The 22,828-nt window shown below is 42.8% G+C and overlaps 1 protein-coding gene across 1 annotated transcript in view; it reads right to left on the minus strand.

The window, feature by feature from the left end:
- Positions 1 to 13,881, minus strand: part of nlgn2a (neuroligin 2a) — a 241,264-nt gene extending 227,383 nt beyond the window's left edge. Inside the window, exon 1 of the mRNA XM_061031470.1 lies at positions 12,815 to 13,881. The gene's annotated coding sequence lies outside the window, so the exon portion shown is untranslated. The remainder of the gene's footprint in view (positions 1 to 12,814) is intronic.
- Positions 13,882 to 22,828: the final 8,947 nt, after the last annotated feature.

The following is a 22,828-nucleotide window of genomic DNA, read 5'->3' on the forward strand; positions in this document are numbered from 1 at the left end:
ATTGGGACTCTGATGAAGTAACTACACTTCATAAAACTTTACCTCCTACTCTGCGCATGCCTCATCTTTTACTTCTCAGCTCAGCTTTCAGCTCCTTTTTCTCTCTCACTGCATTTATCTCTCCAAGCTGCTTTCATACATTTCTCAATGCAGAAAACCTGTTTATATATGCGAACGGCGCCTTGCCTGTCATCTATAATGGGGCGCAAAGAGCCCACGACAGTCCTGCACCACAGCAGCCACTCCATCACAGACACCGGCAGCCAACTGAAGGATGGTTTCTGTTTTGTGCCAGGGTCTGTACCCATCATGCATCGGTTGTAGATAACATGATAGACTGGATGTTTGTTCTGATTTAGTGTGTCACTGTTCAACACAAGGATCGCAGGGGAATTGGAGTGGCTAAATGTACCAAAACTCTTGAATCTGGCTTAAAAACACAGAATCTAAATCTGACTTTGAAGAAATGAAAGTCTCCACGGAGGAAACTAAATAAAACACAAACAAAGGGCAATTAGATATGAAATGGAAGGTGATTTGCGCTGGGTATTACAGCTGCAGTTTCAAAGCTTACATCAGCAGAACAGAGCTGTACTGTGACGACAGACAGCAGGTCATAATTTACCACAACTTCGGTGCTTACAAGTTAAAGATAATCGTGTGGATTAAGGGAAAGTAGGTGGATTTGGATGGTTTAAATCATTAAGTCTTGGAACAAGGTATACCTGACTTAATTATATATCAATTGAGGTCTACTTACAAGAACCACAGCACTGATGTTATGTACACTTAAATATTTTATACTTTTCAAGTACAAGTCAAACCCGTTTTGATATCACAGGAACAAATATATAAATTAAGAAAAAGCTAAAGACCCAGCTCTTTCATGAATACCTACTAACTTAATGATGATGGTCTCCATATTATTGATGATGATGATGGTAATGACGATGGTTTTTGTTTGATAAAGACGACTTATAAGATGGTTTCTATACTGATTAGAGCTCTCAAGAACTGCCCTCAATGTTGTGCTTTGCCTCTGGTCACTTCCTGTCAGCACCTGTGTGTCCAATCAGACTCAAAGCTGATCGTTTGCTCTTACTGACATTGTTCCCTTTTTTCTGGAAAAGCAGTCTGCTAAGTGAATTGTAGAATAAGTTTGAGTAGCCAAATATTGGATGATTTCTTGTTTCTAATGAGCAAAAGCAGCAGGCAAACTCCTGCGTACTGTCTAAAAACACAAATACGTGGTAATGGTATTCGTGCTGGCTCTCATCAGTTGATGCAGCTTTTGGTTAAAAGGTTGACTGAACATCTGTAGGAGAAGTTTTGGTAACGCTTCTATTGGCCTTTAACTTAATGGAGATAATATTGTTTTAAAACGTGGTAAAGGAAAAGTATTGAAGTACTGAACATTTTGACAACCTTACATGGATCATCTAGCAGTTTAACAGTAAAACAGATCAATATATATCTTAGAGCATTTATTTTCAGCAATATAGATTTTAAAGTGATCAATGTTTTGGTTTTAAATTCATCAAGACTTTTTAAATCTAAACCATTAATATTTTACAGAGTTTCTGTTTGGTGCAGAACTCCTGGTCCAATTTTGTTCAACATATAATCAAGTCATAACATGAAACAAATAAGCTATTAATACAGGCTGACCAGAAGTGCTCAACCAAGAGTCAGAAAACTCAGGTACTCAGGTAGAAGTCAAACTTTAACTAGAGGTGAATTTCCAGGACATTTAAAACTTGTTTCTGTTGTTGCTTTGTCATCTTTGACTCTGGCATTGACCAAAAGTTCAACATCAGGGGACCAGCTGATGTGTTGTCTATGAAAAAGACAGGCAACAAAAATACTAATCGAAATAAACTAAAGGTTTGTGAGTAACACCTGTCCCACTACAGCCTGGTCATCCATAACTCTGCAGAGCCATAACTCTCTGTCAATCCGGGGATAAAGTTGGGTGGTACTTAATGTTGCAGTCCCTGCCTCCCTGCATGTGATAGTGTTATCACTGACCTTGACTTTTAGAACCCATGAGAAGCATTTTACTCTAATGCATAAAACCACAATATTAAACTAGTTCTCGGCTTAGTTCTGACTCTAAAATCCTGTCTGTCTCAACTGACCTTGAAGTCTGGCTCTGACTAGAGTAAATGTAACAGCATTATAACAGTTGTACAGAGACGACTTGTGAGCTAGAGAAGGCACTTGGCAGATCAGATAATTCCCTAAATATATTTACTCTAATGCTGCAGTGACAGCTATGGTGAAACATGCCCGAGGCTATTAAACCTGCATGTGTGTGTCCTTGCACATGAGCAAGTGCGTGACAGGCCGAGCCACAGGAGAACACAGGAGTCAGCAATCTCGCAATATCTAACTCAATGTGGTCTGACAAACAAGAGGACACTCACCTCACCAGAACTTGAGGCACTTAAATTTCCCCAGAAAGTAACAGCAGGTGACTGAAGCCACTGCTTTGCCTCGTTGTGTTTATATGTTAAAAGAAGATGTTTATTTTGATGTATTGGCTAACCCTCTATAGACAAAGACAGGTAATCCCAAAGCATCCCCTGAGTCGGATCTCCGGCAATAACATCTTCTGCAGAATCTATTCCCTCAAGTCATAGCAACTGTAGGCCACCACATTGGCAGGGAGGAATCCATTCATCACAGCCACGGGCATGCACACAGCTGTTCCCTGCAGGCACCATGCACCTTTGAATCTTCACTGCCTTTGCCGTTTTCATTTGCAGAAGACCACAAGGGATGGTGAAAGCTTCTGGATGTGTTTCATTACCAATGCAAGAGTTAAAGTTCAACGGAAATACGGCTTGATAAGGATTATCAAACACAAAAAAAATATGCAAAAGTCGTCTAACAACAGTCCTAGTCACAGAAAGAATTATAGAAGAGCATCTTTATTTTGCTTCTCAAAAAGAATGTAAATTAAACTCTGGTCAAACAGTTGAGTTGTGCATGGCCCCCAGTCAAATAAACCAATGGACTACACTAAACTCATCTTTATGGCCATCACACAATTAGCCTTTCAATGTCTTTATTAGACTATCGGAGAAGTCTGCCACCTGCATATCAGATCCAATCAGTACAAATACTACAAAACTGCACAAGAGGTGGAGGTCAATTTTTAAGGCGCATAAATGGTAGTACACTAATTAACAAGGTAGTTAGGTCCACTTCTAATACACAGTCTGTAGTTGAGCGTCTGCTGTATTGCAGCAAACATTGCAAGAACGAATTCTTGTGTGGCTCCCTCCCAGCTGCTACTTGCCAAAGGTGTTGATAAAGCACCCTGTGTAGCTAGAGGAGAAAAGCTGAGGAGAAAACCCAAGCTCACAATTGTGGTGGATAAGTATATTTCCCCTGTACCCCCCCCCCCCCCCCCATGTGAGTATTATTGTGACAAAGTTCTTGTTGCTACTCTCTTAACAGAAAATATTTCTCTTATGCGTTCCCCTCTGCAGTTTACCAAATAATTCTATATTAAGCAAACTCTCACAAGGGCACACAGCTTTGTAAAGTAAAAATTCCAATTCCTGGCTGTGGCCCCAATAGGAGACCTCGGGATATGCATGAATCATGTACAAATGGGCTAGGCTTTTAAACCATCCACCCACCCTAAATCAGACAATATATAAAACACATTTCTAGTTCAGATCCATTTGGTGTAACTTAACACTCTTTTAGGTAAGGATGAAAACTGAAAAGAGGGCATAAGGTGTGATGCACCATGGGGCAATGCATGCAGACGCAAGGAAGGGTATGGGAGATTTAAATGCAGTGGAAATAAAGCAAGAGCTGACAAAAGAATGATTGTCATGAGATTTAGCAAAAAAGGAAAAAGGTATAGTGATAAAGGAAATTTAAAAAATAATAATTACTGCTCGTGGTAGAGGGTTGAGATGGAACTGATTAGGCCGGTACAAGCAATGTTAACAGCAATTAAGAGTGAAGAGGCAGGACAGAAATGGAAATAATAGCAAGAGGATGTTGAGAAGGGGAGGGGGGGGGGGGGGGGTAGTGGGGGCCCCCTCCATAATGATCTCTGAGATTCTCCTAATTGGGCAAATCTCTGAGCAGGCACCCGGCACCCTGCTCTGGAGAACAGGTCAGACGGAGAGAGCAAAAGAGAGAGACGGAAGGAAGGGGGAAACATTTACAGACACAAGGGGGGGTGCCATGAAAAGGTTGAGCTATGTGCGTCTAATGAATTGAGGGGTTGTACAAGGGCAGCATTGACCTCTAGACAACTGCCAGCTCCGTACTTGCTGTAATTCCCCTTTTCCACCATCTTCAGTTTTTTGTAAATTCCCGGCCGGCTGAATCAACTGACATTTTGAAAAATACATCTGGCTGCAGACGATGACACCAAGACGGCATATGACGGTCCAGGGACCTTGTTTGTAACAGTGACGCCAAGGAATGAATGGGTGTGGGGTGTGGGAGAAGGGAAGGAGTGCTCTATGAGGGCCTCTCCAGAGGGCTAATTTATGAGCATCCTGATCAATGGGTTAATTAAGTGAAGAGAGGAGAAAATGGAGAGGGCAGAGGCTGGCCTGAATAGCAGTGGGAAAGAAAAGGGAGGAGGTATGGGAGGGTAAATGGGTGGAGGTTAGCAGGTTGACAAAAGCAGAGGTAGGACATGGAGATAACTATCAAGGCCAATTCCCTTGTGTACTTTACTAAAGTCTTGTCTTGCACTATCCAATAAGAATGAGTGAAGTTCCTTAATTTTAGTTAATGATTCAATACTACATGAATCAATAGTTCTCCACCTCCTCAGATTTGTCAAAGTCTGGCAAAAGAAGATGTCAAGAACACAATCCATAGGGCTGAGAGTCTTTCAGAGACCTTTGGAAAATCAATTCACACATTTAGCTGATGTACTGTTACAAAATGTTGAAAAGGGAGAAAACACATACAGCTCATGCAACGACATCAAAGTGTACTGTTCTGTGTTCCAGAATACAAAACAACGATGGAGCTTTTCATTTCAAATATGTTTATTCCCCTTCAAGAGGAGAGAGAGAAGTGAGGCAGAGAGAAAAAAAAATAACAGAACCAGGAAATCCTGCTGACTCGAAGCCTTTTTAAATCGCCGCCCCCTTCCCTTACTCGCCTTCTTATTTCCAAGTCCCTGGTGTTTGAACCCAAACGGAAAGAGGTTGTTTCATGTAAGCACCAGGGGAGCTCTGGGTGCTTTCTTTCCCAGCGCTTGTCTTTGCAGAAACACCCCCACCAAGCATTTTTCAGCAGTGAAAAGCAATACACACAACATACTGTCTATCTAGGCATAGAATACCACCACTTATTAACTGTTCATGCTGGCATGTGATCAAGGTTACATCCTCTTACTTTAGATAATTAAGGTGACAATCTTTCCTCCTGTAATAGTGAGCTTTCCCACTCTTTTTTAAGCTACCTGTACATTCCTTGTTATTTAATCTGTATAGGCCATGCTTTCTATACTTCCTTTCACACCTTTAATGTTTGCACTGCCTGTTATTTAATGTTTTTTGATAATTATTATAAGAAGATATCTTCTTTTTAAACATTGCTACATATATAAACAACACAACTTCAGAAGGTCAACACTTTTTTATATTCAGGTCTAATTACAGATTTTTTTCCTCAACTGTTTAAAGGTTCTTGTTTAAATCTCACATATATTTTTATCCCTGCACGGGTTATGTACATTTCTTGTATAAGTCTATTTTTAATTGCACAGTTTGAGTTTGATTCGTCTAGAGGTATTCTTTAAATCTTTTTTCAGGTTAATATATATGTATGGGGAGGGGGGGGGGGGTTAATTTGTAACAAATGTTTCATGTCATGAACGTCTTTGTAACCTGCTACTGGATGCTTTGAATTTCCCTCGGGATCAATAAAGTATCTATCTATCTATCTTTCCTCTATATTACTATTGTTATCACTTTTGCCTCCTTGCCTAAAAGATCCTTTCCTTTTCTTTCTCACACTTTTAGTTAAGTTCAGACCCTCAAAAGGGGACGTATGAAGGGCACAGCACAGGGAAGATGAGTCATTTTCACCAGGATACTGAGGCCTGAGGGTAGCAGATAAGTGCACTCAATAAAGTTCAGTAAGCACCAGAACACTGACATTTATGTACCCTGTGCTGTTTGATGCTACCTGTATCCTCCCATGCAGAGTGCTATAGGCCTATAGGAGTGATCCACACAGATTGGAATTTAGCTCCTTTTTTGCTGCTACCATTTGTCAGCAGAACAATTGCTCCAGCCTTGAGAGACAGTGTGAAGAGCCACAGATGAATGATTCAAGAACACACATTGTTTTCAATGAAGGATGGAGGATACACGCGCCGTATCCTTAAATATTAAGAGAAAAACAAAAAAAGAAAAGAAAGTGCCTTTGGTTAAAACAAATCAAAGTAGAAAGGCATGCCAGCCGTTGTGAGGCATATTGCCCTCTAGAATGTGCACAATGGCAGAACCTTTTTTCACAGTTGTGTGAGTGTGTTCACGTGCATAAATGTGTGTCCTTTCTTCCCTCCAGAGGGTTATTGTTTTCTTTGCTGATTGTGACAATAACAGCAAAGATCATCGCCTGCTTGGCATCATCGAGCGCGGGAGTGTAACGCTGCCATTCTGGTGCTCGTTCATCACTGTCCTGCCTCTGCTTTTTTTTGTCCTTTACCAGCACACACACATACACACAAACACACAGACATATCCTGAATCTTGCAAGGGCCTGTCAAGGAGGAGACATCCTAATTCATGTAAGAACAGGCTTATTCTTTTCATTAGCATCCGCCCATAACGACAGCTAAAGCCCGGCAGACAAACAATGCATCAACCGGAGCTAGACAGAACCAGGAAGTGCTTGAAACGCTCCATTTGCTCAAGAGGTGGAGAGGTTGAGGCACGTATAGCTAGGCTGAAGTATGTGCACTCCCATGGTGTACAATAAGTGTCTTAACAGTAGAAGAGATAGCACAGATGGTAGTGAAAAAACAGCTCAAGCAGAGCTCATCAAGGCAGCACTCCCTGGGAGACTGACAGCAGCGACTGGTATCCCAGCATCCCCAAGTGTTCCCATTAGCAGGCGGCTCTGGCCATGCCTCAAACTTAAGCGCTAGAACCATCATCACTTATGTCAACAGATGGATATCAAATAGGTAACGGCCTTGCCTGTTCTAAGGGACAGCCACTGGCTATGCCGCAGCAGAGGCTCGTTATGTTTGACTGACTTAGGCTGGTACTCAGAGCGGTGTGTGTGTGTGTGTGTGTTTTATAACAACCCCTCATCATTATACAGTGCAGCCACAGTGATAACACTTCAGCATGTTGGCCAACACATCCGCAACTGCTGCTGCCTTTTTTTTTTTTTTTTTTTTTGCCAGCATAACGATTCAACAGGTCTTTCTCCGGCTAGTTGTTAGCGCTCCAGCTGACAGCTCATACTAATATGTGCGGTGGTGTGTCAGCCCATACTAATGTGGCTACAAAAGCAGGGAAGAGGTAGCATATAGCAGATGTTAGGATTTTGCAAAATAGAGACGGTGGTGGTGTTGTGCTGTCTCTACGCTTCTTCTTCACAGTTTTCTGAAACGCTCTCCTGTTTGCTCTTCTTCCTCTGCTCTCATGACGTCCAAGGTCACTTGACTTTCAGAGCACATTCTCTTTCCCTCTCTCTGTCTCGGGTAAAGAGGGTAGAAATAGCGACCTGCCTACCCGCCTGTCTCCAGACCTGTTGACCCTGAGCTTGTTTGCGATGCTGAGGGTATACTGTGGAGTGCTTGCAGAGATGTGACTACACCTGACCTTGAGATGCTGTCAATACCATAACTCACTCAATTTATCTGCTTCCCCATCGATGGCTTTGGTACCACAGTGTGTGCTCGAGAGACACAAATGAAATGTAGTTCTGTGTTAAAGAGACAATGTAATAAATAACATTAATCTCCAAAGCTATGTAGCACTGAGATTTCTGTGTAAAATCCCTCAACTATGACGGGATTGCAAAGGGGTATTAAAGACTAAAACAAAGCATGCAGGTGAAATTCCCCATGGATTCACAAGGAGACAATAAAGGGAAGTCGACCAATTGCCAAAGGGATGAGCTGCACTACTCAGAGGAACATGGATTCCAACTGTCAGTCAATCTGATTGGCCAGAAAGCAGGATGTATTTAATCCCAGCTGTTGCTGACTTGACTGCTGTCGATTCCATCAAATCTGTTTCATGCCTTCTATTCAGGTTCTTACTCTCCAACACGGCAGGCAGGAAATCCCATTGTAGTCTCGCACTTCTGTGATGAATGGAATTATTTCTTTAAGAAAAATCACTGGGAAAAAAGTATCACTCGACAGTGGTTTTTAATCTCTGCAGGTTTTACACTGTCAAGGGGGAATGTAGAGCCATACAGGGGAGTAATGGGTATTCTGGGTGGTTTCCTGCCATTTCTTTGACTTTCTTGGGCTTTTATCTCTTTGAAGTAGAGACTAAAATGTCCATTGATCTTGACCGGTGGTCAGCCTTGGTTCCAGCAGGAGATAGGAGGGGTAAGGGGATATAAGGGTTGCTATTGCAGCTGTTGGCTGGAGACTCTGAAAGCACACATCAGGTTTTTTTTGATCCAATGTGTCATGGTGTTTGACCTTGATTCTCACCTTAATAAGGTAACTGGGGACACTACAGCAAAGTTTGCCCGAGGATGACAGACAACGTGATGGTTTGAGGACAAGGTGAGGAGGAGACAGAGGTAGAAATTTAAAAAAAAAACAAATGTGAGGGAAAGACAAGAGAGACAGAAAGAGTGAGAGGGAACAAACAAAATGAAGGCAGAATGCAGGAGAAATGTAGAGGAAAGGAGGACGACAAAAGCTGAATAACAGAGAGAAAAAATGATGACAAGTAATAGCTTGAATTCCATCATGATTCCATCTTGCACCCCAGAGAGCAAAGATCTTATTCAACAGCCTTAGACAAAGGATAGAGAGTGGCCACTGTGGAGGGACTGTGGGAGTCCAGCACTCTAAAGAAAACCACAACAAAACAGACAAGACTACGCTCAGAAGATGGAGGTACTCGCCTCAGAGGACAATCATCAAAAATACATAATAAAGTCATTTATATTCATCCCTTCAATTTATTTGGAAAGAATATTGTCTGGTCAACAGCAGACAGTATGCGCTGCATGATTCTACTAAATTGGACATTCGACTTTGCAGGTCATTTTATAGCCAGCTGTAAAAGAGAGGTGAATATGACATGCTAATGCTGAGGTTTGTTTAGTTTTTATGTGAAAAAGAAATGTCAGTGCAATATTCGATGACTCTGCACAGCCCCAGGAAATATGTTTCCCTTGGCTTTATCATTAAAGAAGGAAAAAAACAGCTTCCAGCCTATTGGAAAAAGCAGCAGCAGCTGATATTGAAACGTGGTTTTTGATTATTTTAACGCCTTTACAAACAGACGATGGATTGATGGCACAGGATTAAAAGCAGTTAAAAGAAAAACATAAAGCTTCCTCACAAGAAGATGCTGCATAGCAATAGCACACAACTTACAAACATCGCTGTGTTCCCTTTGAACCACTGGGTTGCAGAGAAACAAATAACTACAATGAATGAGGAATAATGGCAATAAAAGAGTTTAGCAGGTCTATGTGGTCTTACAAAAGCAGAGAACAGATTTCATTGAAAAGTCGAAATAATCCAATGAATAGAGAGAGGTAGCATGCTCTTGTCAACAAACAAATATAAAAGACTGGGTGATTACACGGGGGCGCTGGTGCTCAAGGGAGGAGACGCAGAGTCCCATTGGGAACTGCTTGTTATCATTTACCAAGCCGGGCTGTATGAACACAGAGCATCCACTGTTGAGATACTCCATTTAATCAGCATTATTATCTTCAACAAAAGGCACAGGTACAGTTTGCATAGATGATAACTAGGGTTGTTCAATCGTGGAAAAAATGATAAGCATGATTATTTTGATTGATATTGAGGTCGAAATCAAAGTCAAAATCGTAATTGAAATTGAAATGATCAAACGCTGGGCACTGATGATGACACAGCAACAGGCTTTTGTTATCGCAGGGAGACATATTTCTCTATTACCTCGATATAAGAAGTGTTCTTTAAATCCACAGTACACCCACAACCAAAATAGTTTTAGCACAAAAACTGAACACATTTTCAGAATTGTCCTTCATGTTTTTGTAAGCTTTCTTGGAATTGAGATTAATTGGGCTAGTTATTACAAAAAAAAATATGACCGTAATATGCATTTTCTTGAGAGATACTTTTGATATTCTCAACTTCTAAGCAATCAATGTTCTGCCATATGGTAAATGTTAAATGGACTTGAGCTTGTATTGAGCGTTTCTAGTCTTCTGACTACTCAAAGTGCTGTTTCACTGCAGGTCACATTCACACACTGATGGCTGCTGTGTAACCATCAGAAGTCACATACACATGCATTCAGGATTAAATGTCTTGCTCAAAGACATATCGGACATGTGGCTGCAGGAGCTGGGGATCGAACCCCCAACCTTCCGGTTGAGAGACAACCGACTCTACCACTGAGTCACAGCCGCCCGATATACTCCTAAACTCAAGTTAGCCTGAAGTACAAGACATACTTACTGTTGGGGAAACAAAACTATGCCAGCAGTCCTGAAATAAATACTGCACCTTCAAAGCGATGACTGACAAATTGTTCTCCTTCATCTGCTTCTCATAACAGACGGGAGATATGAGCAACAGCGCCTCCCTGAGGACTTGGTGTTCAGCCAGCCTTTGCTTTACTAATTCATTTCGCCTTTACTAAACAAACATTTAATTTCACCAGCATTCATCAGATGGGTCCCCTGTTCTCCAGTCAACATGTCAGCTGCCATAATGCTGAAGATTTTTTTTACACTGATGACATCTCTCACCTAAAATTAGCAGCGACTGCTGTCAACCCAGTCAGAAAAAAACATCCCAGCGCACAGGGGGGGGGGGGCCTGCTGTCACTGATTTATCTACACACAGAATAAATAGTGAGGAGTAAAATAAGCAGCAGGAAATGGAGTGATGGGGATTTTAAGGACTGATTGTGATGACTATCTCAAACCCACCTTGTCACCACACATAGCTTGCATCTGTTGACTGCTTAGCGACCTGCTCTAGGAGTCATCAATCTACCAAACAACATCTGCCTCCAGCTTTGCCGCTCCTTACCACTTGGAAAAGCATTAAGCAGGTTTTCATGTGGCCTTGCATATATACAAACAAACATGTCAATAAAATTCAATAAAAAGAGAATATAATGTAATATAATGTAATGTAATGCTGCAGAAACTCCTCTACAATGTCTCCTCATCTCGTTCACATTTCTCCTACAAATGACTCCCTTTAACAGACTGCATTACCTTTATCCCCCTTACACATCTCCACAGGTCTTCAACATTTCCAAACTAGCCAGTGAGATAAATATCAACATTTATTAAACACAAGCACAGCGGCACATATTTCCTTCCCCTTGACTCCATTTAGATGTTTTCTCCCCATAGAGTAGATTTCACTATCTGCTATACGGGCAGGATGCTAGCTGCCTAAACCAAAGGAGAGAAGCTGAGGTAAGCTGAGCAGAGAGCTGCCTTCCCCTTCCTCATCGCTGCAGATAAGAACAGAGGTCTTCTTGTCCCTGCTGAATTCTATCATCTAGCAGGCCCTGCCGATCCGAATGCCCCACAACACCAGCCACAGCATATAAATGCACCCCATTCTTCCTGCTGCGTGTGTGCGCATCAATTTGTGTGTGTGGAGGGGGGGGATTTAGGGGAATTTGTCCTCATGGTCATGGCATTTCTGGTCTTTTTGAGTATAAAGACCCCATGAAAATATGCTCTTATTAAGTTCATTAACATTTTTAAGGATGTACAAAGGAGACTTTTGTGAGTTTTTTCCCCTCACATCTGTCTGCAGCACAGACTGGTCGGCCTGCAACATTTTCCTTTAAATCATTTTCAAACAACACTCAGATAAAACACAGTTTACAACATATGACCAATGCAGCATCGGGGAAATCTCAGCAAAGCACTCGGGATTAAAAAGCTTCACATTCTGCATGTTGCGAGGACAGAGAAATTAGCTCAGCCTCACTGAATAGCAGCCTCTGTTTGTCTCATTCCACCAAAAGGATCTCTGAGTCCAAAGACCTCATTATTGGTATAGTAGAGGATACATCTTCTCTGTTATGAAGGAGCCAGCTTGCCTTGCTGCATGATGCATTCACAAAATGTTGGACATTGCCTTACAGCAAAATGCAACACACATTCAACACACCAAAACATGCAGCAAGCAGAAAACACACTGGCAAAGAAAACAAGACATCTGTCATCAGATATGTTTATGACAAGTGCTTTTTTTTTGCAGTTTACGTTTCCCAGAAATTACACATTGGCACCAGATTATTATTTTTTAATTCCCCCACAAAAAAAATATATTTTCCAAAATGTCCTGAATTCTAAATCTTTTTTCACGACCGATTTCAAAGCCAGTTTTCAAGCTCACAAACACACACACACACACACACACACACACACACACACACACACACTCTTTGTACAATTGTATAATGACAGTAAAGGCTTTCTATTTCTGCACGCGCATGCAATTGAATATGTAAATTAGATGCAAATTTAGAACAATACTTAATTGAAACAATACATTTCTGTGTGTGAATCTGATTTTCAGATAGAATAATCCCCTCAATACAAAACGAACAGAGAGCATGTAAAGCAAGCCTACCTGTTAATTTGTGATGCTCGGGGCTGGTTGGGAGCCAGATTCCCACCAATTGTTTTGTCAAGAGATTTCGTCCTCCTCTTCACAAAAACCTTTCCTCCAGCAGAGGTATATGCCAAGCGAGCAAAAAGTGCTTGGTTAAGAAAAAACAATACAAACAAAAAAAACACACAAAAAACAACTGGAGCCTCGTTCAATCCAAGCAGGCCGGCAGGTGGTACTTCATGACTGGAGACGATGACAGAAAAAATAAAATAAAGGCTGCTCTACTGCATCACACAGCAAATACAGCAGGATATAGCATGACTCCCTGTCCGAGCAGCTCAGTCCCTGTATTCTCCAGCACGGCAAGATTAATTAATTAATTTCACAGCTGACAGTCCGTTTTTACCTCAGGAAAGGGGGGTCTTTTTCAACGACGCCTCAAAAACGGCAAAAAATGACCCCCGATAACCCGGACAGCTCTGCGGGGTCTCGGTTAAATTTGACAGCCGGGGAAGTGTCATCTGTGTTGACCAATGAATGACCGCAGCTACTCAGTTTTTTGAGCTTTTTTTTTTATTTTTCTGGGACGTCGTCGATAAATCCTCAGTAAATCCCCCTCCCCAAAAGGAGAACTCCCCGACACAGCCGCTCCTGGTTCAAGCCTCGACTGGCTGTAGGTCGTGGACGTGGACTTGTTCAGTGTGGGTCCGGGGTAGTCTCGTCAGAAGATGCTGCCTCTGCTGCTGCTGCCGCTGCCGCTGTGTGGTTGGCGTGACCGCGCACGTACGCACGCAACCTCGCAGGGCACGCAAGCTCCGGTCCCCGGCGCGCAAAGCTGGTCGCCCTGGCAACGCTTTTCCTCTGACCTCAATATTGTCGCTTTTCTACTAAAAAAAAAAAAGTGTCGCGTACACTGCAGTTTCTGTCACTCAGAGGTGAAACGCGTGTTAATCCGCTCTCTGTGTGCACGGTGACGTAGAGGGTCGCACTCCATCTTCTCCTGTAGAGGGGATGGGGAAATTAGTGCTGAGGAGTTTCATTTTTACGGCATCACTCTCCTCTCCTCTCCTCTCCTCTGCTCGCATCAAGCCGGGCAGATCTGCATCAGCATGACGTCAGAAGACGTTAAAGGGATACTAGCCCATTTATTCACCTCCTCCCCTCATCCAACCCTCCCTTGCCAATATCAGCTCACTCTTCACCCATCGACTTTTAGCATCCCTCAGGTATTACACTGTATCTTTCTATCTCTTTTATAGAGATTACTCTTTTTTCACCTTTGGGAAAGGAACAACTCTCCTAATTTCTGCCGGCACTGATCCCTGTAGAAGACCAACAATGGTAATCAGAGAGGGTTAAATATCACATAAGCATTTTGAGTGCCAAATAGGGTATTAAATGAATTTTATAGTGATACAACACAAGATAAAAATGTGATTAGGATATGCACTCATTCACTAATCATCTCAACAAGTCCCATTGGGAAGATTCTACACATTTTTTTTTAGGGTAGGATTGCTGACTTTACCAGCTTGCACATTTATTTATTTTATGTTTTACTTTAGGTGCAATAACCATCTAGTATGCTGCACGGCCGAGTCCCTGATCTCATCAATGCAGATGGTAATGGCTGTGCTGTGGCAGCACCTGCTCCTCTGGATGCAGGACAGCCACATGTCTGTCCTATTACCAGGGTCATAACACAGCCGAACATCTGCCTCCGTCACTCTCCCACTGCAGAGCCATGTATCCACAGTCGGTGGGCTGGGGGGGCCTGCCAGGATTTCCCAGCTCATTTGATAAAACTTTGAATTGTGCTTATTTTCATGCTGCTATCTGCAGCCACTTAAACTGAAATATAACGAGCGCCATACCCCCAGTTATATCTAAATGACGCCGTGTGCTTTCAGGCAGCATCCAGATCTCATTGAAGAGAAGATTTACTGCTCGACATCCATGTGCCAGTGCTCATTCAGCTCCTCGTATAAACCCCAGGCGGGGAGACAGGCTGTTTCTCCACTCATGTGGGGGAGCCGGTCTGTCGTCAATCAGCCAAAAACATCATGTCAGCCGGTCGTGCTTTTTACCTTCGGACACATCGGGCAACCCGAGGGACACAGATGAGGCAGAGAGCGAGGCGCAGGAAGATCGCTATGGGGCTACGATCTCGGCTATCAAGACAAATTGTCTTTGGTGGTGGATGTACATTCCCTCAGTGATATCCCATCAGACCAAGGTGAGGAGGTAGAGGGCCCCAGTGTGTGTGTGTGTGTGTGTGTGTGTGTGTGTGTGTGTGTGTGTGTGTGTGTGTGTGTCTTCATGTACAGGGGTGATGTTGATATCCGACACTTGATAGACTCTAGCCAAGCGTCAGCGTTAATGGTCCACCAGGGAGACCTGACAGCTGAGCCCAGGATACACACACAACACACACACACACACACACACACACACACACACACACACACACACACACACACACACACACATACACACACACACACACACACACACATATACACACACACACACACACACACACACACACACACACACACAAGCACCTCAATGCCTATCTGACACAACTTCTTGTGGTTTGTCACTGATGGGCTAAACTGATACAGGTGTAGTAAACACATGTATCATGACACACAGTCCCTCTTCCTTTCCCTTTACACAGAAACACACACACACTATCTACACACAGACACGTGCAGCTGTATGTTGTTTGAGGTTAAGTTTGCCCCTGCAGAGCCCCAGGGGGAGCTGCTGGTCTGTAGTGTTCACAGTGTTTTCTCATGCCTATAGCACAGCATTTGTGCTTCATTAGCACTGTTTAACTTAAAAGTGACCATGCTAATGGACCTTTCATGTGACTCCCTGAGTCTTGAGCCCATGAAGGAACCAGGGCAGGCTGTTTTTTTTCTGTTTCCTGGATTTTAAAGGTTTTGAAATCACACACACATAAAGGCTTTTATTGTAAGAAATGGTAATGCATGCACAAATTGTCACAAGAATGACGTGACAAGGTTTCCTCTCAGCATCAGTAGAATAATGTATTTTAACAAATTTATTAAAACTCACAGTTTCTCTCATGCTGCTGTAGCACAAAAATAGCTCATACTTAGTTAATGCAAACAGAATGTATAACCATCTGTAATTCACGTTTGAATAAAAATGTGGCCCTTGACAGATCTACAGGTTTTCTTCTGCAAACAAAGAGGGACAACGCTATCTCACACACAAACTTTACAGCGTAGCCTCTACAAATATGTACAAAAGGTTTCATTAACTCTCTCATGTCCCCCTTACATGGAAGCAAGCTACACAAACAAGTTTCTCAGTTTAAAGGGGACATATTGTAAAAAATCCACTTCTACAGTGTTTCTGAACATATATTTGTGTAACCTGAGTGTCTACTGACCCACAACATGTGAAATAAACCCATCCAGTCCTTTGTTTGTGGTCTGCATAAGTCTTACAACACAGAGAAAAATGCTCTGTTTCAAATGTGCTTTCCTTGTGATGTCACAGTGGGATTCTGGTAAACAAAATTCCCTCCCCTCCCCTGGTATCTCCACCCATGGACTCCACCCCCAGCCTCGAACAAAACTTTTGTGCAGGTCGGCCATTTTTATTCTCACTACAGAGGAGTGATGACTACGGGGAAAACTCGGAGGGGGGGGGGGTCATCGCATTTAAAGAGACACACACACCAAAACAGAACGTTCTGAGAGAGCTGGTTTATACAGGGTCACAAACCTCCTCTGGTGTTTGATTCATGTTATATTTTGACCAAAGCACAGCACAGATGTTTCATTTAGACCACAGGGGACTGTTTGAAAAGGTGGAGGAGGGGGAGAATATGTCCTCTTTAAGAAAAGATAAACCTGAACAATGTGGGGAAAGACTTACCTGAGTGATAAGGTGACATTTCCTCTGTGGTCCATGGAGGGAAATACTGTGTCTTGGCCCAGACACTTAATAAAACATAGACGTAGTCTTCTTTGTGATTTCACAAACTGTTTTCATGAAGACGCGTCATGAAGCCCACGGATGTCCTTCATGGAAATATTGACTGCACCTAACTTTCAGCAAATCTAGAAACAGGCAAAATGATTGAACAAATGGGGTCAGTAAAATCTGCAACGCTCCTAATTATGCCTAATTATGCATAACTTTTGCATTACTTTAATTAAAAGGAATATGTTATACGTAAATAATCACCCATTGTACAGTTTTCACAGATAAAGAAATGAGCTAGAGACCAAAACCGTTTATTTGTACCAGGCTTTAAACATATTTATTTTTGCCATAAAAATTGACATTTGAACATGGGATCTAATGGGGATCCCTTTGCTTTTGAGGCCAGCCTCAAGTGGACACTACAGGAAGTGTAGTTCTTGCCAATTCTGCCTTTTCTTCAACACCAGAAGTTTGAGCTTTGAGTTTTTCTACTAAACGTGGGTTGAGACAGATGCAATCATTTTAAGGAAAACAGATATATAAGAATGCTTTGCGTATTGCTAACCCTCTATTACAGAATAATGAGTAGGAGCGTGATTTGGACAGACTGATTGGTGCAGCATCGGCAGTATTGCGGGCGTTGTGCCTGACCATTGTGTTGGAGAGGGAGCCGATCCGGGAGGCAAAGCTCTCGTTCCAACCCTCACCCTTTGGATTGAGACTGAAAGAATGAGATCGTAAATACAAGCTGCTGAACTAATTTGAAGGGTGTAGGGTGGCTGGACTCGACCTTAGAGACAGGGTGAAGAGCTTGGACCTCCAGATGGAGTAGAGCCGTTGCTCCTTCGCTTTGTAAGGAGCCAGTTGAGATGGTCCGGGCATCTGATTGGGATGCCTCCTAGTTGCCTGCCATTGGAGGGCTTCCAGGCATGTCCAACTGGGAAAAGACCCGGGGGTGGACCCAGAACACGCTAGAGGGACTACAGATCCCTTCTGACCTGGGAATGCCCCAGGAGAGCTGGTAAAATGTTGCTGGGGAAAGAGACGCCTGAGGCAACTTGCTTAGTCTGCTGCTACCACGGCAAGGCAGAAGAAGAAGAAAATGGATGGATGGAATAAAGAGATAAATTGAAGGTTTGAATTAACACCATTGTAGCATTTGAGATGTTTTTTTTAACTATAGGGGATTTGTCTAACCGATGCATGTATGATATTTTAACCTTAAAACAGATTTAAAAAAAATCATATTTGCTTTACTTTGTAACAGACTGTGAGTGAATCATTGTTTAACTTGTCACATATACGCATGTTCATATCGCTGTAAGCCATTATCAAACATTTAAACATGCCCGGGGATTTAATATTCCATTAACAACGGGCTGCGACGACTGCTCTGTGAGATATTTCAATCAAATTATTTATTTTGCCTGGAGGTGTTTGCAGTAATATGTCATTGCAATCTCATAAAGCCATTAACCTTTCTGTCTAAAGGCAGAAAGAACCATTTTCTTTACGCCTAATTTACCTTTCCTGCATCCTGACCTATCGAGCATGCCCACAAATCCCTCCTGTGTGCAGAGCGTGACAGCTCGCATTTTCACAGAGAAAGAAAAATAGAATATCAGAGAAAAACTATAATTTGTTTGTTTATTATTGTTGTTGTTGTACACTTTCACCTGTGCACACATACATATACATACTTACAGATTGTTATTTCTGTGTGGGAAAAAGCCTGCATACATTTACTCCAAATATCTGAATCTGAAGTCAATCTAACAGATGCCAAAAGCTTTGTATTCCTAAACTCTTTTGGCAAAAAAAAGAAAAAAAAGAGAGAGGTTGGATGTTCGCGCAGTTGGGTGGCTTGCATGCCAGGAGAGGAAAAGGAACTGCATGGCAAAAAAAACACACTTTAAAAATGAAATGTGCTCATGCTCCTACACTGGAGGTTCAAAGTCTCACCCCTCTCTTTCTCCCCCTGAGTGTCCTTATCTTCCTCATTCTCACCCTCACACCTTTAACTCTCTTACACGTCGCACGCTGTCTGCATCCCCTACACAGATTTACCCCCTCTTCACTTCATCACTGCTAATCTTTCTTGACTTCCTTGTACCTTCACATTTATTCCCACCTCTCTTTCTCTCATCTACGCTTTTATACCTTCCTGCCCACCAAGAGCTACCTGCCCTCTGGGAAGGTAACTGGTGCTCTTCCAATCTCACTCCCACCTCTCTTTCCTGCTCTTTTACTCCTGGCAGCGTGTTCTGTTTCTCACATACTCACTTATCACTGTTAGGTTGGATTTATGTTAGAGCACAATGTTATGTAGTGGAGTTTTTTTTTTTTTTTTGTTCGGCCAAGCGGCCCACCAAGAGTGTGTTGTATGAGTCAACCTTTAGCCTTTTCTTTAGCAGTTAAAGTGAGAGACATTACTTGCTTTACCTTTCTGTGATCATTTTCATCATTTTGAGGGACAACTGTAACATTTAACAATCATCATTATATATCCTGCTGGTGAATCTGTGGAAAATATATATTAGTCAAACAGAAAAAATCTAGAATGATGCATTCCTGCCCTTTACTCAATGACACATCCCGCTTGGTCTCAGCGACGGAAGATTTTTTGTCTTTAGCCTGACAGTGTTGTTCTGTTTTTCTGTTGTTGTACTCAGATGACTGCGTTTGATCGAGGGTCATTAAAGCTACTTGATAACCAAGGCTGGCAATTATTCTTGGGCAAAACGGAAAGCTAGATGTCACATTAGGGTTGTGTTCGAGCAAAGATGAGATAACATCAATCTTTATTTAAAGTAGGTAAGTAGGTTCTCTGTGAGTCATGACTGTCTACAAAGAGTTAGAAGTGTGAATTCCGTCTGGCTGTGTTGGAGCTGTGTTTACATGGACTGGACAGCAGGCTCCTCCCCTTTCGTATAAAAGCTGTTTTAGTCAAGGACTAGAGAAAAGACCAGATTCGAGGCTTGTCCCAACTGATTATTAGTCCAAATAGTCTCCAAGTGTGTGGTGTCTATGTCATTATTTTACTGCACCCTAATGAGTCAGGGCCAAACTTATCTTTAATAGTATTTACTCCAGATCTGAGATCAGGCTGAATCCCACAGAATACCTGCAAGAGGCAATAAAGCAGAGAGGATGAGTGAGGGGAAGACTGAGGGGCAGAGTGAGAGGAAGAGTGAGGGGAAGACTGAGGGGAAGACTGAGAGGAAGAGTGAGGGGAAGACTGAGGGGAAGACTGAGAGGAAGAGTGAGAGGAAGTCTGAGGGGAAGAGTGAGAGGAAGAGTGAGGGGAAGACTGAGAGGAAGACTTAGGGGAAGACTGAGGGGAAGAGTGAGGGGAAGACGGAGGGGAAGAGTGAGAGGAAGAGTGAGGGGAAGAGTGAGAGGAAGAGTGAGAGGAAGACTGAGGGGAAGACTGAGGGGAAGAGTGAGAGGAAGAGTGAGAGGAAGACTGAGGGGAAGAGTGAGGGGAAGAGTGAGGGGAAGACTGAGGGGAAGAGTGAGAGGAAGAGTGAGGGGAAGAGTGAGAGGAAGAGTGAGAGGAATACTGAGGGGAAGAGTGAGGGGAAGAGTGAGGGGAAGAGGAAGAGTGAGAGGAAGAGTGAGAGGAAGAGTGAGGGAAATAGTGAGAGGAAGAGTGAGAGGGAGAGGAAGAAGTCGATTGAGAGGAAGAGGAGGAGTGAGAGGAAGAGGAAGAGTGAGAGGAAGAGGAAGAAATCGATTGAGAGGAAGCGGAAGTAGTAGAGTGAGAGGAAGAGGAGGAGTGAGAGGAAGAGGAAGAAGTCGAGTGAGAGGAAGAGGAGGAGTGAGAGGAAGAGGAAGAAGTCGAGTGAGAGGAAGAGGAGGAGTGAGAGGAAGAGGAAGAGTGAGAGGAAGAGGAAGAAATCGTTTGAGAGGAAGCAGAAGTAGCCAAGTGAGAGGAAGACGAGGAGTGAGAGGAAGAGGAAGAAGTCGAGTGAGAGGAAGAGGAGGAGTGAGAGGAAGAGGAAGAAGTCGAGTGAGAGGAAGAGGAGGAGTGAGAGGAAGAGGAAGAAGTTGATTGAGAGGAAGAGGAGGAGTGAGAGGAAGAGGAAGAGTGAGAGGAAGAGGAAGAAGTCGATTGAGAGGAAGAGGAGGAGTGAGAGGAAGAGGAAGAAGTCGATTGAGAGAAAGAGGAGGAGTGAGAGGAAGAGGAAGAAGTCGATTGAGAGGAAGAGGAGTGAGAGGAAGAGGAAGAAGACGAGTGAGAGGAAGAGGAGGAGTGAGAGGAAGAGGAAGAAGTCGAGTGAGAGGAAGAGGAGGAGTGAGAGGAAGAGGAAGAAGTCGATTGAGAGGAAGAGGAGGAGTGAGAGGAAGAGGAAGAAGTCGATTGAGAGAAAGAGGAGGAGTGAGAGGAAGAGGAAGAAGTCGATTGAGAGGAAGAGGAAGAAGTCGATTGAGAGGAAGAGGAAGAAGTCGATTGAGAGGAAGAGGAGGAGTGAGAGGAAGAGGAAGAAGTCGATTGAGAGGAAGAGGAAGAGTGAGAGGAAGAGGAAGAAGACGATTGAGAGGAAGAGGAGTGAGAGGAAGAGGAAGAAGACGAGTGAGAGGAAGAGGAGGAGTGAGAGGAAGAGGAAGAAGTCGAGTGAGAGGAAGAGGAGGAGTGAGAGGAAGAGGAAGAAGTCGATTGAGAGGAAGAGGAGGAGTGAGAGGAAGAGGAAGAAGTCGATTGAGAGAAAGAGGAGGAGTGAGAGGAAGAGGAAGAAGTCGATTGAGAGAAAGAGGAGGAGTGAGAGGAAGAGGAAGAAGTCGATTGAGAGAAAGAGGAGGAGTGAGAGGAAGCGGAAGAAGACGAGTGAGAGGAAGAGGAAGAAGACGAGTGAGAGGAAGAGGAAGAAGAGAGGAGTCCTAGCAGGACGTGGAGGACATTGAGGACGGGGAAGAAGATGATCCTCTGTCCTGAGAATGATCAGAGACGGGATGCTGAGTGATCTGTGTCTTCACATTTTTGCACAACTGTTGTTCTTGTCATCATCATCTTCATCATCATCATTACTATCTTCATCATCATCATCTTCATCATCCTCCTCGTCTTCCTCGTCTGTCCTCATCATCATGCTTGGATGAAGAGTCTAATGAAGATAATCTTGATCTCTCTTTATAATGGTTCATTATTGAGACAAACCATTTGATGATATCAATATTAACGATATTTGTTTTTCATCTGCAGTCACGCTCGATCATACAATATCTGTGAGATCTGATGTCTGTGGAACCGCCACTGGGAAATTGTATCTACAAACAGCATCTGTGCGGTCTCACAGTCTGGCCCAATCATCTAGTGTGTTCATTCAGAGGATTATAATGTGAAAAATCAGATGAAATCATCCGTATGTCTGTGGTTTCCAACATGTTCCAAATCAGTTAAGATTAGACATTTCTCTAGTGTGTGGCCAGCTCTCTGCTCTTCAGAACATTTTAGTGCCTTTTTCACAAATACTTTTTATTTCCCAAAGCAAGCCAAAGTGGTTCACTTCATCTCTCTAATCCTCTGCATTTTAAGATGTGTGCCAAGAAAACCCTGCTCTGTGTAAACAGCAAAGAGACCAAAGTTCATTTTCAAGAGCTTATTTAAAACTCCTTTGAGGAACTTTCATTTTATATCCATTTTGGCAGCAGCTCCTGTGTCGAAATCTGCACCTCATATGTCTTTCCTCTACATTTGCATGTGTGGTTCACTGAGGAAAAATCTCATCATGCTTTATTTCAACAGTCAAAGAAATCACTCACTCTGTGAATCTTTGCTGTGAAATATATGAACTAAGGCTGTTTTGGCAGTAAGCAGTTAATTACTTAGCCTGACACCTACCCTGCTGTAGCAGTGTCAAGTGTCAAAAAATCAATATAAACGAATAATCAATCTTGGTGATAATGGTCTCATTCACTTTTGTAGCTCATAAAGAGACGTCACTGTCAAATTCATCCCATTTTATAAACGGATAAAAACTCCTTTTAGTAGTAGTTTTAAGGTGGAAATGTTGTGGGTAATTTTATAGCCTCGTGTTCTTTATAAAATGTACTTGATGGGCACCA

Source organism: Labrus mixtus, chromosome 23 (genome assembly GCF_963584025.1).
Source record: "Labrus mixtus chromosome 23, fLabMix1.1, whole genome shotgun sequence".
Classification (NCBI taxonomy): domain Eukaryota; kingdom Metazoa; phylum Chordata; class Actinopteri; order Labriformes; family Labridae; genus Labrus; species Labrus mixtus.